This window comes from Pinus tabuliformis, chromosome 6 (assembly GCF_031772625.1).
Source record: "Pinus tabuliformis cultivar Carrire ecotype Pingquan chromosome 6, CPIR1, whole genome shotgun sequence".
Taxonomy (NCBI): Eukaryota; Viridiplantae; Streptophyta; class Pinopsida; order Pinales; family Pinaceae; genus Pinus; species Pinus tabuliformis.
In genome coordinates this window covers 803,291,348-803,307,733 of record NC_142292.1, presented here as the reverse complement: position 1 = coordinate 803,307,733, position 16,386 = coordinate 803,291,348, and the positions used below count along the sequence as shown (strand labels likewise).

General features: G+C 42.8%; 1 pseudogene; it reads left to right on the top strand.

The window, feature by feature from the left end:
* LOC149261235 (uncharacterized) overlaps positions 1–10,062 on the top strand; it is a 70,042-nt pseudogene extending 59,980 nt beyond the window's left edge.
* Positions 10,063–16,386: the final 6,324 nt, after the last annotated feature.

Here is a 16,386-nt window from a genome sequence, read left to right as displayed (position 1 = left end):
TGTTGATGACAACAATCCTTATCCCGTGCTACTAGGAATAGATTGGGCCACTGCCAAGAATGGAGTGATAAATCTAAAGAAGCGCCAAGATGATTTTTGAGAAAAAGTCACTACGCGTAGTGGTACCTTTAGACCCTACGGAAGGATCGCGCTACATAGAGAAGGTGCACGACTGCAACAGCGATGATGATCTAGACTGTATCTACATGATAACTGCGTGGGAGCAAGACTGGGTGAATCCAACAGCGGATGGCAGGATTTCATGGGAGCACGAAATCTCCTGCACCTCAGATTCAGATGAAGAGATAGAACGATGGCAGAATCAGTTACACAAGGTAACCACGCTTAACTACAACATGATGACAAGGTCATTGCTCTGCGTGACAACAAAGGTAAGAGATCTACCTATGTATGATGGGTTGAGCGAGGTGGATGATTTCCTGAACAAATTTGAAAAAGAAGTATCGGAACAGTAGAGTTTCGATGCTCTAAAATGGGCACTGCGTGCTATGCTCGCAAGATGGTTGGGTACGCATCAAAGAAGTTTTGAGAACTGGCGGGATCGCAGAAGAATGATGCGCATGCAGTTTGGAAAGCCTCAAACATGGCTAACAAACAAGTATGACGAACGGGACAATCCACGTACACATCTCACTAAATGGACCAAGGTCTACGGGGAAGAGCTACAGCCTGAGTGGGTGCACCTATTCTATCACACCCTTGATATCATACCCATGAATTTGTATACTAAGATAGAGCTCTGCCATGGCATGAGCGAATGGGATCTCTTGCGTGAAGGATTCTTGTTAACCTTCACGTTTGAGGATCATTGGTGGGACACTGTTGATGATGTGCTGCAAGCAGCAAAAGCAGCTATCTTCATAATAAATCAAGAGCCAATGGAAGTGCTACAGCCGAAATGGGCGACCCAGCTGAGTTGCGCACTGGAATGTTACAATGTAAACATTGAAGAGGATGATGAAGATCCACGAAAAATCAAGATTATAGAAACGAAAGGCTATCGGGAGGTTCAAGGACCATTGATTGAAGATCCTGACATCACTGCGCCAATAAAAACAAAGCAGGTAAACATTGGGACGAAGGCTGAACTGAAGTATGCAATGCTCGGTGACTATTGGGATGATGCCACGGTGGATAAGGTCGCTAAGTTACTCCGCGAGTACCAAGACTTATTCCCGACTAAGATCACGGACCTAAAGGGGATCGTTGGCGATTTAGGGATGATGAAGATCACCCTAAAACCCGACGCGAAGCCAGTTAAGAAGAGGCCTTACCGCTTGAATACGAAGTACAAGGAAAAGGTCCGCGTAGAATTAGACAAAATTCTTGTGACCAGAATTATTGAGTCGGTGGAAGAATCCGATTGGGTAAGCCCTATGGTAGTATAGGAAAAGAAGCAGAAGGGTGAGATAAGAATATGCATGGACCTCAGGAAATTGAATGATGCCTATGTGCACGACCCATTCCCAACCCCATTCACAGATGAAGTATTGGAAAATGTTGGCGGACAAGAAGCATACTCTTTCATGGACGGGTTCTCAGGGTACCACTAGATCAAAATCGCGCCGGAAGACAAGAGCAAGACGACCTTTGCAATGGAATGGGGCTGCTTTAAATACACCGTTATGCCATTTGGGTTGAAGAACACACCAGCCATCTTTTCGCGCATATTTGTTGCCGCATTCAAAGAATATATCCACAAGTTCTTGGAGGTCTATCTGGATGATTGGACTGTCTTTGGATTGGTTAAGCACCACGTAGCAAGCTTACGCTTGATGCTAGATACTTGCCGATGACACCAGATTGCGTTGAACCTTAAGAAGTGCACATTCCTTGTTCCCTTTGGGAACCTATTGGGACATGTGGTCTGCAAACAGGGACTGATGGTGGACCTCGCGAAGATTGCAGTGATTCTAAATTTGGAAGCACTGCGAAGTGTTAAACAGTTGTGCGCTACCCTGGGACATACGGGGTACTACAAAAAGTTCATCAAAAGTTATGCCTAGATCACCGTACTAATGGAGAAGTTGTTGAAAAAGGATGTTACGTTCTGCTGGAATGATGATTGCATGAAGAGCCTGGATGTACTAAAAGAGAAATTGGCCTCTGCGCCAATCCTAGTCTTCCAAAAATGGGATGTGGAGTTTCATGTTCATGTTGATGCATCGTGTATAGCATTGGGAGCAGTACTAACACATGAGGGTGGAGAGGGCTTGGATCACCCTATTGTGTTCGTGAGTCACAGGTTGTCTAAAGTAGAAAAGAACTATTCCACAACCGAACGCGAGGGGTTGGCTATGGTGTACGCGCTCCAAAAATACCGACACTATTTACTGGGAGGACATTTCAAGATGTATACAAACCATTCCGTGCTAAAATACTTGGTCAATAAGCCTGTGTTGGGAGGACACATCTGTAGGTGGCTCTTATTGTTCCAAGAATATGACTTTGAGGTCATGGTAAAGCCTGGATGACTAAACGCAGGATCGGATCACTTGTCGCGTATTGAGATGGGTGAAGAACCTACTAGTTTGGAGGAAGGATTACTTGACGCACAACTCTTTGTTGTGTGAATCACAGATGGCCACTTTGAAGATATCTTCCACTTTCTGACAACAGGAACTGTGCCAAAGGAGTACTCCGTTCAATAGAAGAAGGAATTGGTGGTGCGCGTGATGGACTTTTCTGTCATTGTGGGGCACCTATACAAAATGGGTAATGATGAGATATTGTGAAGGTACATACCTGAATTTGAACGAAGTCAAATCCTCGTAGAAGTGCATGGGGGCACTGCAGGAGGACACTATGCAGAATGAGAAATAGCACAAAAGATTTTCCGCGCAGGGTTGTGGTGGCCAACCCTTCATCAGGATTCAAAGGCACACTGTAAGGCCTGTGATATCTGTCAAAGAACCGATAAACCATCATGAAGGGACGAGATGCCTTTGCATCCAAAATTGACACTATAGCCCTTCGAAAAGTGGGCAATCAAATTTGTGGGACCTATCAAACCCCAGGGAAAAATGGGCACGCACTACATCATCACCGCGATGGAGAAGTTGACGTGTTGGGCAGAAGCACAGCCGGTCAAAGACTGCGCGGCCGCTACAGCTGTGAAGTTTTTGTTTGAACACGTGTTGACCTGATTTGGATGTCCGAAGATCTTAATGAGTGATCGTGGTACACATTTCCTGAATGAAACCATCAGCACGCTCACAAAAGAGTTCCAGGTGTATCATCAAAAAATCACACCGTATCACCCACAAGCCAATGGGACAATAGAAGCATTCAAAAAAATACTAGAGACTACGCTAACCAAAGTGTGAAACACACAGCTAAACAATTGGGACCTACGTGTACCTGCAGTACTATGGGCTTATAGGACAACGTGCAAGAAATTGATAGGACAAACACCTTTCTGGTTAGTTTATAGCATAGAAGCTGTCATGCCGATGGAGTATATTGTACTTAGTCTACAAATAGCCGCACTCACAGGTATGATGGACCGCGAAGCTCTAGAAGAAAGGCTCGCGCAATTGGAAGAACTTGAGGAGGAATGGTTCCTGGCCGGTTTTCATCAGCAGGTACAAAAGCAGTGTGAAAAGGCTTAGCATGATCGTCATATTAAGTTGTGCACCTTCAAGGTAAATGACTTAGTGATGCTGTATGACAGTAAGTTTGAAAAATTCCTAGGAAAGTTCAGAATGCTTTGGCTAGGACCATACATGGTTAAGGAGGTCACAAACAGAGGTGCAGTACAACTGGTCAAACTAAATGGAGAACCTTTCCCAGGCAAGGTGAATGGCAGCCGCTTGAAGCCCTACACGAGTGGGCCAGCTATCTGACTAGCCGGCAGAAGCACAGTCTTCACGCCCCAAGGAACCGGAAAAAGGCACAGGAACATAAACATACGTAGTAGATATCAGTACAAATGTATGGAAATAGTTCGGACACAGAGGTCTCATAACAACGAATGCAGCAGATACAACAAGCAGTAGCTCAATGCACTGCTGACCTTAGCACAGTTCGAGAGCAGTTGGAGGGACTCTGTTCAAAGATCGTCGTGCCGACAGAGTGACTCGATGGTGAGTCACGATGTTTGTGTTGGGGGACTATTGGGCATGGAATCCCCCCAAGGCATGTTTTGGGGCTCAAAGCCCAATTTTTGACTTGATATTGTTGTAAAGACTTTGTGAAGTGCAGGCGCGGAGTGCAAAATGTATGATAGAGTCACAGGGTTGTCCGCCCTAGTTCTGTAATGTAATGTCGGCCTTCCCATGGTCTGCGGACTATGGGATTGTATAAATAGAGCGAGGCTCTAAGTGTAAAAGGGAAGTAGTAAAAAGAACCAAGAGTCTAAGTGACTAAGTACAAAGTGTGTCTTTGGTTCGTAGGGTAGGAGAAGGCTCTACAACTGAGTGCACAGAGGCCTAGTAGTCTGCAACTGAGTGCGTGGACCCCTGCAGCTGAGTGCGCAGGGTGGAGTCGAGTTTGTAACCGAGGAAGGGATTAATAAAGAGAAGTTTTATCATAATTATGTGTATTTGTTCTTGGATTAATGCATGTTTGATATAAATTGCAAATATACTATTTATTTACTACGCGCACCTATATGAATGATTTATGTTGTTAAGTATAACTTAAAGCACGCAAGTAGGCTAAAATAATCAGCTAACATTGGAATTCTAGTAAGGACTTGGGTAATAACAGCGTTCGACCCCCAAGTAGGGTTGTGATAAGGCAACATCTTAGGCTGCAAGGTACGGGAAAGTGCGCGTAGCGACATGCACAAAGGATCGAACCACGGACTTCTTGAACCCATCAGACATCTCCAGGGTGTGGAAACCTGGTTCTAGCACCCTCCCATACTACTTTGGGTGAGACATCAGTCCACGCTCCGTGGATTGTTGCCGAAAAGGCCAGTAGTACTGGGATTTGTTTGGCTAACTTAACTCTGAACCTGGGTCAGGCCGCTAAAAGCCAACAAAATCAGTCTATAAAAGAGTCAGTAAGAGGTAAGGCATCCTTGGAGGGGTGTACTGAGAAACATAAATAACATCTGGAAGAGTTTCTACAACCATACGAGGATGTGTTCTAGGAGCCTAAAGGCTTACCACCTAAGAGGGGAGTGGAGCACGAGATCCATCTATTTCTAGACTCCCAATTGTCAAGCATTGGGTCGTACAAGTAGTCAACTATAAAAGCAAGTGAGGTGAAGAAACAATTGTAGCAGCTACTAGAACTGGGTGTTATTTGACTAAGTACATCATCATGTGGATCACCTATCATTATTGTGCCAAAGAAGGATGGGACTTGGCTAATGTGTATAGATTATAGGGCATTGAAAAAAATCACACTCAAGAATAGGTACCCCTTGCCTAGGATAGATGATCTACCAGATCAATTACAGTAAGAAAAATACTTCACCAAGATGGAATTAAAGTCTAGATATCACAAGTTCGAGTCAAAGAAGAAGATACTTGGAAGACCACCTTCAAAACTAGGTAAGGTTTGTATGAATGGTTAGTCATGCCATTTGGCCTATGTAATGCACCAACTACGTTCATGAGATTGATGAATGATGTACTATGCACTTTTATAGATTCATTTGTTATTTTCTATTTGGATGATATATTGGTATACAATGCTACCTAGGAAGAGCACATCTCACATTTGATGCAAGTGTGGAGACATTAAAGAAGCACCAACTGTTATAAAACATAAAGAAATCTGATTTTGTACAACATTCTTTAGTGTATTTTGGGTATGTGATAGGTGGAGGGGAGCTTAATATAGGTCCTACCAAGATGGAGACCATCATGAAATGGTCGGTTCTTACTAATGTTTCTAAGGTCAGGAGTTTCATTGGGGAATCACAATACCTGAGGAAATTCATAGCCTCATTTTCAGTGATAGAAACACCACTCCATGTCATAACAGCAAGTGGCAAGAGTTTCTAGTGGGGAAAGGGTCTACAGGAGGCTCTTGAGGATCTAAATAATAAGATTAGTCAAGCACCAGTTCTAGGATTACCAAACTTGCAACAACCCTTTGAAGTGGAGAAAGATGTGAGTGGGTATGTTACGAGAGTGGTCTTGATGCAGGAAGGAAGGCCTATATGCTACCATTTTGAGGTATTTCATGGGACAATTCTTAATTACCCTACCGATGACAAGGAGCTCTATACCTTGGTGCAAGCTATGAAGAAGTGGAAACACTATATGTTGGGAAAGGAGATACTAATCTACACATATCACAGTCGTTATACTTTGTGCAAGCCCAAAGTAAGCTACAATAGACAAGGAATTACAAGTGGATGGGGTTTCCATAAAAATATCATATTGTGATTAAGTACAAGAAGGGAAGCACAAACAAGTTGTTCGACATGATTTCAAGGCCACCCACACCAAAGATCACAACTTTGGGAACTCTGATGTACATGTTGTTATTCATCGATGATGCATACAAGGAGGCATATTTAGAGGATGGGGACTTCAAGAAGGTGTTTTAGCAGTTGCAAAGTCAAATTCATGTGCACGATGGTGACAAAATTGTTGAATACCATCTCCAGGATAGGTTACTCTACAAATTGGATAAGCTAGGTGTTCCTAAAGGTGAGTGATTGCAGTTGATTAGAGAGGCTCACACCTCCAAGGTTGCAGGGCACTTTGGTGTAGGGAAGACCGTCGCCAACTTGTAGAGGTATGTGTATTGGCCTAAGATGTAAGAACAAGTAGCTAGGTCCATAAGAGGATGCATGCTTTGTTGTACCAGAAATCTTACCAACAATAAACATGGTATATATCATCCCTTACGACCTGTACCCACTCGTACTTAGGAAATCATTTCCATGGACTTTGTGGGAGGTTTACCAACAACTAGGAATGGACATGACTACCTATTCATGGTAGTTGACAGGTTCATCAAGATGTGTGTTATGATGCCCTATAAAAAAAGACCATCAGTGGGAAAGAAGTAATAAACTTGTTCTTTGGATAGGTTTAGGTGCACTTTGGGATACCAAGGAGCACCATCTCAGACATGGACACAATATTTCTTAGTGTATTTTGGATTGCAATGTGTGAGAAGATGGACACAAAGTATAAGAGATCTACAACATTCCATCCATAGACATATGGGCGGACAAAAGTAGTCAACAAGACTTTGGTGCAACTTCAGAGGGGATACAACCAGAAGCATCTGAAGAGTTGGGATGAAAATATGTTATATATACAACATTCTTACAATAGAGCAAGCCACACTTCTACAATAAAATCCCCATTTGAAACTTGTTTTGGGTATTTGTTTCCTTCACCTTTGGACATTGCATATGGGCAACAAGGAGTGAGGGAAGATCTTATAAGAGACGCCTTGAGGGTTGAAAAAATTATAGAGAAGATTAGGCATATCCATATACAGGTACAAGAGACACTACATAAGTCATAGGAGAAATATAAAGCCAGGTATGATCAGCATAGAACAAAGAAATCATTCAAAGTGGGGGAAAAAGTATGGTTAAAATTGAACAAGGAGAGGTTTGCAGGGGCCTGGTAAGAAAATCAAGGCTCTTAGGTATGGTCCCTTCGAGATACTAGAAAAGATGGGCAATACTGTGTATCGACTTATTTTACCACCATACATGTGCATTTACTCAGTTGTGAATGTAGATAATTTGAAAATCTACGAGCCTTCCGTTTAAATTGGGACGAGGAATAGGTCCTACCTTATTTAGAGGATTTGGCACCAAATGCTGAAGAAGACTTGACAAAAGATACAATTTTGCAGAAGAGGTCCAGAACTACAAGGCAGGGGAAGCATGACCTTTGGCAAATTGGATTGAAAGGATAACTTCCAGGCAAAGCTAAATGATACACCTGAGAGAAGGTGGAGGAAAATTTTCCTCACCTCATTTAGTAGAAGATTTTGGGGACGAAAATCCTCCCAAAATGGGGATGTGTGATGTGGAAAAGTGGAGAAATCAGTTCATAGGACCCTTTTTACTGGCAAGACTCTGTTTGGAAAAACACGATTTTAAACCTTTGGGGAGTATTTTGAGGCATCAAATGACATCTTTGGGGGGTAAAACTTTTCCGATTTAGCATAACACATTTTTTTCCTATTGTATACATAGACCTTTCCAATGATGCAAGAATAACGTCAATCAAAGTCCTTATGCGAAAGTTATGTCGCTCAGAAGTTGGCCTTCTTGTTTTCACCACCATAATTCGAGAGGATGCCACATTAGCCCCCATTATTCATGGAAAAGGGTCTAACCATGTGATCATGATAAAGAAGACTCTAGAAGAGTCTATATTGTAACTCTGGTTAAGAGTTGAGGTAGTCAAACCTAACCACTAGTAGGCTATCAAGTTGTGTTATAACCGAGCCACTAGGAGGAAAAGGGATTCCATTCTTTCAAGTGCATTTGTTCCATAGTTGAGAAAAATTAGCTGATAGGGGTAGGAGATAGAGCACACTGAGAGAATTTGTCCACTTTAGTAGCCCACAGGCCACAAACCATAGTTCTTTGTACACACAAACATTTTCTATTCAGAGAAAGAGAGTAGAGTGACCTCATCTTCCAACTTGGTTTTTCTCTCGAAAGGGTTTCCCAAATCATATCTTGTGTCAAATGTGTGTGTGAGATTTTATTTCATTGTTCTTTATTTTCTACATAATTTTTAATCTACGTGCATGCATTATTAACAATATTCTACAGATCTAGAAATACAAAAAGAAATAAAACTATAATAGTGTAGAATCTCATATTTTAAATATAATTTTATAAGATATATTGTGACAAACTGTCCATTGGAATATACATGGTAGTTTATAGATCAACCCTCATTGTATTTATCTTCTCAAGGTTCATGCGAATACATCCCTAACCAACCTAGTGGCCCAGAAAATGGTATCTCCTTTTGTGTGAACATTCACTTTGACTTCTTCAAGTACAATTGATGTTGCCTCGGTCCCTTGAAGACTTGTGCCATGGGCTTTCCATGTTCATCCATATCATCATTGAACACTATAATATCATCAAAGTTCACTATGATAAACTTGTCCAAGAATGGATGCAATACCTCATTCATCAAGGTTGAAAATGTAGCAGGAGCATTACATAGAACAAAAAGAAAAAATAAAATTCATGACTTCCATCGTTACCATAACCATCTTCGCTTCATCACCCTTCGTTATCCACACCTTATAGTAACCCTATCTCAATTCAAGCTTCAAGAATATCTTGGACTTAGCCAACTTGTTAAAGCAATATGTTGCTAGTGGAAGTGGGTATTCGTTCTTCATGGTCTTCTTATTCAATGCTAGATAGTCAAGGCACATCCTCATATCATTAGTATCATTCTTCTTCTCAAAGAGTATTGGAGCACCATAAGGAGAACGAAAAGAATGAATAAACCCTGCATCAAATAACTCTATTAATTGATGCCTCAACTCACCCAACTCTGGACCTAACAACTTCTAAGGATCTCGTGCTAGTGGTGGAGCACTAGGCTCAAGCTCAATGTGATGGTCAACTGCTCGCCTTGGGGGGAGTACTTTTTTCAACTCATTCGACATCCTATTTGCATATGTCCTTAGCAACTTAGAAAGACTCTGATGAAATAGGAATCCTTGTCCCATGATCTACTACTTCCTTAATCATTGTTGGATATAACTGAGCATTCATTCTTTGTGCTTATCTCTTCATACTTAGTGCAGAGATAATATGCACACCTCCCTTTTGCTTTTGTGCAGTTGAGCCCACAACCTATGTCTTGTTGTCACCCAAGATAATGACTTGATCCATCCATGGTGTTTGAACCACTATATTTCTTCTCAAGAAATATTTTCCTAATATCACCTCAAAATCATCCATAGGCATCACTATAAAATCCAACAATCCCCACCATCCATCAATCTAAATTGACACATATGCTTCCAATCCTGTCACTATTCTAGCCTTGGAGTTTACTGGCTTTATTGCAATTTTTCTTACAGTTGCCTGCAACCCAAGCTGCTCTACCAAACTTGCCTTCATGAAGTTCTGCAAGGCACCTATATCAACAGGTTTTAGTACTACCCTCTTGTTGTTCTACATGTTCACAAAGCACAACTTATGCCTTCAATTGTCATATTCCTTCCCCAAGACACCATTTAACATACAAGAATCTTCACGTGAATAGGAACTGCAACATTTTGACATTTGCCTGCACATTTCCATTTGGTTGTACTATTGAATTGTTATAATACCACCTGTCATGACCCCGGGGGATCCACACAACTATAAGGGGTTCTTGATGCATCATGACCCCTTAAGTGTGAAACACTGACGTGTTTCGCGACTTCCTAGTGTAGCACAATGTTAATCCACCCATACTACACATCACAATATGTTTTTCTTTTGTAAGTTTAGGTAAGTCCTTTTCTATTTATAAAACACAAAACTGAGAACACATACTAGACATAGGTGGCCTCAGCTTGCCCAATGGGAAACCAAGCTTTTTGGCCACCTAAATATAACATAGGCCATCCAAAATTGGTATGTCTGTAGTCTTTCTAGCCATGCTATGTAAACCGAGCAATTAAAAATAGAGTTTTTATCTACTGTTCCTATGAGCATGCAGAAATATAAAGAAACTTTCCACAAAAAAGGAGCACAGTTCTAATCTGAGAACAGAAGAAACTCAGTCTACTCATCCTGATCTTCCTGGTCTGGTTCCACCATTGCTAGGTCCGCTGCTGATCCCCCATGCACTGGTCTCTTGTTTGCTGCACCTGGGATGTATCTCTCTATTCGGTCCAATCTCATATCCTGTTTGCAGAGTTGGAATTGTATGGTCTGCAAATCTTTTTTGTAGTCCGGCATGTCTCTAGTTATTAGAGCCATGCCCATTGAGACTTGTTCAACTGCCTTATAGAGTAGTCTCTTCATAAGCCAATAAAGGTGCAGTGTCTGTTTGTATTGAGACATTTTGCCCCTTGTGTTACCCGGGTCTGAAACCATACCCCTCCATTCTTCCATTTCCCCCTTGGACTCCTCCTCCTTCACTTCCACTTCCATATCTTCAATTGTTTCTCGGATACCTTCATTTGTATCTCTCATATAAGCCTTGGCCGCTTCCTGTATGGCCTCGTCCATCGGGCGTCGGCCTCTCCATTTGCCCGGGGTATTACTATTTTGTGGCCCCAGGTGAGTATTTGGCTGTCATTGGCGCCCACGACCACGCCTTCAACCCTGTCTGCATCCTGCCCGAGCCATCTCCCTGCTACCCTCTATCTGTTCACAAGACGAACAATATTGGGTTAGAATAAAATCTTCTTCAGTCCAAATACCCATCCACTCTGGGTTTCTCTGTTTGTGATTGCATTTGCCTATACCCAGGTCTCCCGGGGGGTGATCCCCTCCCCTCCCTCTTTTCCTTGCTGTTTTTTCCTCACGCAGTTTTTTGGTGTCCGCGTCTCCAGTGCCTGTCCGCTCCCCCACTATGGTTCGACTATCCCCTTCCTGGGTATTCCTCATCATGGTAAAGCCATTAGCCATAATCCCAGCACTCTCTCCCCTCCTCTTATGTAAATTGGGTACCCTCATTGTCTTGTCATAGGGCTCCTCCTGGGGTGGAGTTATCTTCTTGCCTAGGTTCCCTTTTGGGTCACCCTCCCAGTCCCGCTTTCTTATTCACTCCTTGTTAGCTTCCCGTATCCTACTACTCTACCTGGTACCTCTTCCCCGACTTTCCATCCTCATCTCCTCTCTATCTCTCTCACTGCCCCTCCTCATTTTATAGGTTGTAGGCTCCTCCTTCCCCACTTTGACATTGCTTATGCCCTTATCCCTCTCCTGGTTCAAATCCCAGCTCTCAAACTCTGCCATATCCTGGGGCATGGACTAGAAATTCTTGCTAGCTCCCTTGGCAGGCCTGTTTTCCTCCCCCCTGCCTCTAGTTCTAACCCCCCCAGCATACTACCAAAGGTTGAATCAATAACAGTGAGACGACAGTTTACATACCCGGTGACACGTTCTTTGCTGGCTTGTGTATTGTTTGGCTCCCTCATTCCGCTCCGACTTCGCCTCCCTCGCCTTCTATCCTTCCCCTCTGCCTTACTCCTTCTATACTCCCACATGCCACCACCCTGTTATCTCGTCGTTCCATCCTCACCGTCCTCCCCACCTCTCTCCGGCCGACCATACCTTCTACCACCTTTCCTACCTAAACGACGGTACCTCTCCACATACCTGTTAGCTCTCATGCGAGCTACTCCAGCTTGTCCTTGCTCCTTCATCCATCTGACATCGCCATTATGGCGCATTACAGCCTCCGTCACCTCGATCGGGGGTTTATTATACTCCTTATGGTTTCTCTTTAGCCGTATCTTCATCCTTCACTAATATTTCACTTAGTGGAGACATTCTTATATCACTTGGGTGTATGGGCCATGTTCTTTCCATATATCTCGATTGCGGTTCGCTTCCCCAATTGGCAAGGAAATCGGTTGCCTTGTTGCCTTCCCTTTTAACATGCTTAATTATGATATAATCGAATCTGTTCATGATTTCACCCAACTCCTGTATGAGACTCGCTGTTCTCCAACTGTGGCTAATCTTTTCCCAATTCGTTCCCGAATGTAGCTTCCTCATCATGTTGATGGCCATCAGTGAATCCCCTTCCACCTCTAGTTGGTTGTAACCCAGCTTGACCGCTATTCTAAGTCCTTGTCTAGCTGCCATTAGCTCTGCTTCGTTGTTGCTCAACCTACCTCCGTAAGCTGCGTATACCAACCTAGTCCTGCCCTGACTGTCTCTGAAGATGCCGCCCATCCCTGCATTACCTGGATTACCTTTGGAAGCTCCATCAAAGTTCAATTTGATGAAGCCTTCTGTTGGTCTGCTATACTTCTGGTACTGTACCCCCTGTGTGCTCATTTTTTTCCATGCCTTCTCTCCTACCATCTCTTTTGTTAAATTTAGCTTTTTCAAGATCCTGGTTTCTTGTGTCATGGTATTCCAGTCCTCCTGCTGCCATTCCTCTGCCAGTATGGTTTCCCTTATGTGCTCTATTATTCTTCCCCATACCTTCTCCGGTGTTAGTATTTCATTCTTGAATATCCTTCGATTCCTTTCCTTCCATATCATCCATAGAGTGAAACCTACCGCTAGCCCCTAGGCTCTATTAAGGACTAGGCTAATAAAATGTCCTCGGCCCCAGTGTTGCACCGTCTCTTTTATACTTTGCGAGTTTCTATCCATTCTACCGAAGACACCAAGGAGAGCATCCCATTGTCTTCGAGCAAATTGACAGGAATTCAGTAAGTGCTCTATGTTTTCATTTTCCATCTTGCAGAGTTCACAACGGGCAGGACCCTGCATCCCTCTTTTTTGTATTTGATCCCATGTCAGTATCCGACCCTTACAAGTTAGCCATAAAAAGTATGCCACTTTCGGCCACCATTTCCTTTCCCATATTTGTTTCCACAGGTGTTGATTTCCTTCCTGTTCCGTTCTAGTCTTAAGATCATATGCCTCCTTTACCATGAAGCTTCCTTTCATTGTATGACCCCATCGCAGGATATCCTGTCCCTCCCTGACTAGAATCTTACGCATTGCCATTTCCTCCATATAGTGCCTTTTCTGGTCTTCTTCAATATTCTGTCCCCAATCATCTAGACTTTTCCATATTCTCCAGTTCTCCTCTCTGTGGTCTCCTTTCCAGTAATCTTTCACTTGATTTAACCCTGCTTCTTTTGAAGCCTAGTGGATAGTTCTGAGTTCTTGTTTTTCCTTTAGTTTGTCCCTTTGTTGCCATGCCTCATCCCAAAAATTTTCACTTTTACCATCTCTTATTTCCCAGAAGGCATGGTTTGTGATTATTTCTCTGTTCTCGCTGGCCAAGTTCCAGACATTTGAGCCTCTCCTTTTCTCTGTATTTCTCAGGATTTCCTCTTGTAGAAATTTGAATAATATAACACTTATTCACAGAGATTATCCTGATTATACACTATTTGCAGAATGCATGCATAATACATAACCTCCTCTACTGTTTGATCATTAATTTGCGGAATTAAAAAAACAATTGCATGCGCACATTGAAACATCAATCACACATATCAACACAGTATGTAACGGGGAAAGCATACAACTGAAAACCCCCAACTATCTGTATATTATAAAGATAGAGAACATGTAACAATACATAGTACAATACTCCTCACAAGTACTCAGTACTATCTCCACATGCTACACACAAACTAGCTCAGATCTGAACAAGTCACGGGTTCAAATATCCTCCACTGTTTGCCTGCCTCTACTACGCAATCCAAGTTGAGAATAGATCAGATCCAAGTTCGAATTCCCTTGGCTTGTACTGCGCAATCCTCATTGGCAATCTCAATCAATGATTGTGAAAATCTCATACATAGCTATAGTCACAACTGATATTAGTCTCACCCTTTCACCCAACTCTAACACTTGTCTCCACTGAACTGTCCATGCACTAAGTTAACTGATGTATTCTTTAGTTGATTTATGAGTTAATAATTAGTGAATTAATTAATAATTAATTCACATCACTCATCACTAGTGTATTTGGCAGTTAGACTAAATACAACTAGTTCAACTAAGTCAAACTGAACACAACTCCATCAACTCCTCAATCAACTCCACCAAACTCAATCACTTGAGTTCTAACTGAAGTCTATCATGCAATAGCTCAACTAACCCATAGGAAAACCGTATTTCCTTCTGGCAGTTGCATGTGCCACATCCATAGCTCAAATTGAAGTGTTGCAAGAGGATAAGATAATGTTTATAGTCCAAATATTATTAAGAGCTAATAATATTTGACTGTTCTATTTTTTGACTGGCAGTCTAAATATAGACTCCGCCCATATGTCTAAAAATAGAGGTCCATCTATTTTTACCAACATGACCAATCATCCATAAATAGCATCCTGCAACTCATAGACCATGATCCATATGTCTAAAAACAGACTTTGCGCCAAAAATAGCCTGCGGGCCCACTTAGTGAAGGCGACTTCTTTTCACTAAGCTCCATCATCTTGTTGCATTTTCAACACTCCCTCTCAACAAGATATGGATTATCTACAACCCCTATCCTGCCTCTATGGTATTCGAATTTGCTCCTGGTGAGCGCCTTTGTCAAGATATCAGCATCCTGATCCTCCGTGGGAATGTATGAAAGTAACATGATTCTCCGCTGCACACAATATCTAATATGATGGTACCTGATGTCGATGTGCTTGGATCTATCATGAAATACTAGATTAGCCGAGAGTTTAATGCAACTCTGGTTATCACAATAAATCACAGTAGGCTCCAAGTGTGACCCGAACAACCCGACCAGGATCTTCCTCATCCATATAGCCTCGCATGCAGCCAAACTTGCTGCCATATACTCGGCCTCTGCTGAACTGAGTGCCACGGATCTCTGCTTCCTGCTGTATCAAGAAACTGTTGTCGACCCGATACTGAAGATCCCTCCAGATGTGCTCTTTCTGTCCGTTGGGCTCCCTGCCCAATCTGCATCCATGAAGCCACATAGCTTCACCTCATCCTCCTGTCTGTACCACAATCCATATCCTGATGTGCCTCTGAGATAACGCAATACATGCTTGTTGAACTTCTCCAGTATCTCCCGGGCATACTTACCCTGAGAAACAAATAGTCCATCACTGCGCTGCCAAATTTCCAATCCCAGGAAATAATGAAGGAGGCCCAAGTCCTTCATCTAAAACTCTCTAGCAAGATCCTCCTTGCATGAAAGTATCAATAGCTCATCTCCCGTAAAAATCAAATCATCTACATAAATTACAATGATCAGCGACTTACCCTCCACCACAATCTGGTATAGGTTATGATCCACCTCTATCTGTGAGAAGCCTCGAGCAACAATTCTTGCCTTGTACTTCTCCACACTCCCGTCAGCTGCCTACTTCACTTTGTAGATCCATCTCGAACCCACCACTGATTTCCCTTCCGGTCTTGGGACAATCTCCCATGCACTGTTTCTAACAATCAAATCATACTCTTCCACCATGGCATCTACCCATGCGGGATCCTCCACAGCTTCCTCGAAAGAGGATTGCTCAGTCACGACACATTTGCTCACAAGAGCCATGTATCCAGTGTACCGATCAGGTGACTGTCTCTGTCTGCGCTGTGTTGTAGGTGGTTCTACAACCTTCTCTGCATCTTGAGCCAGTCGCTCAGCTTCTGTAGTGCGCTTTCGCCCTCTGATGGTTGGCGCTGCATGAGTGGTCTCTTCCACTCCATGAACTTCATCTTATGGTTGATCCACATCCTGAAGCTCATCCTTAGGAACTAATAGTTCCTCATCTACATGCAAGTGT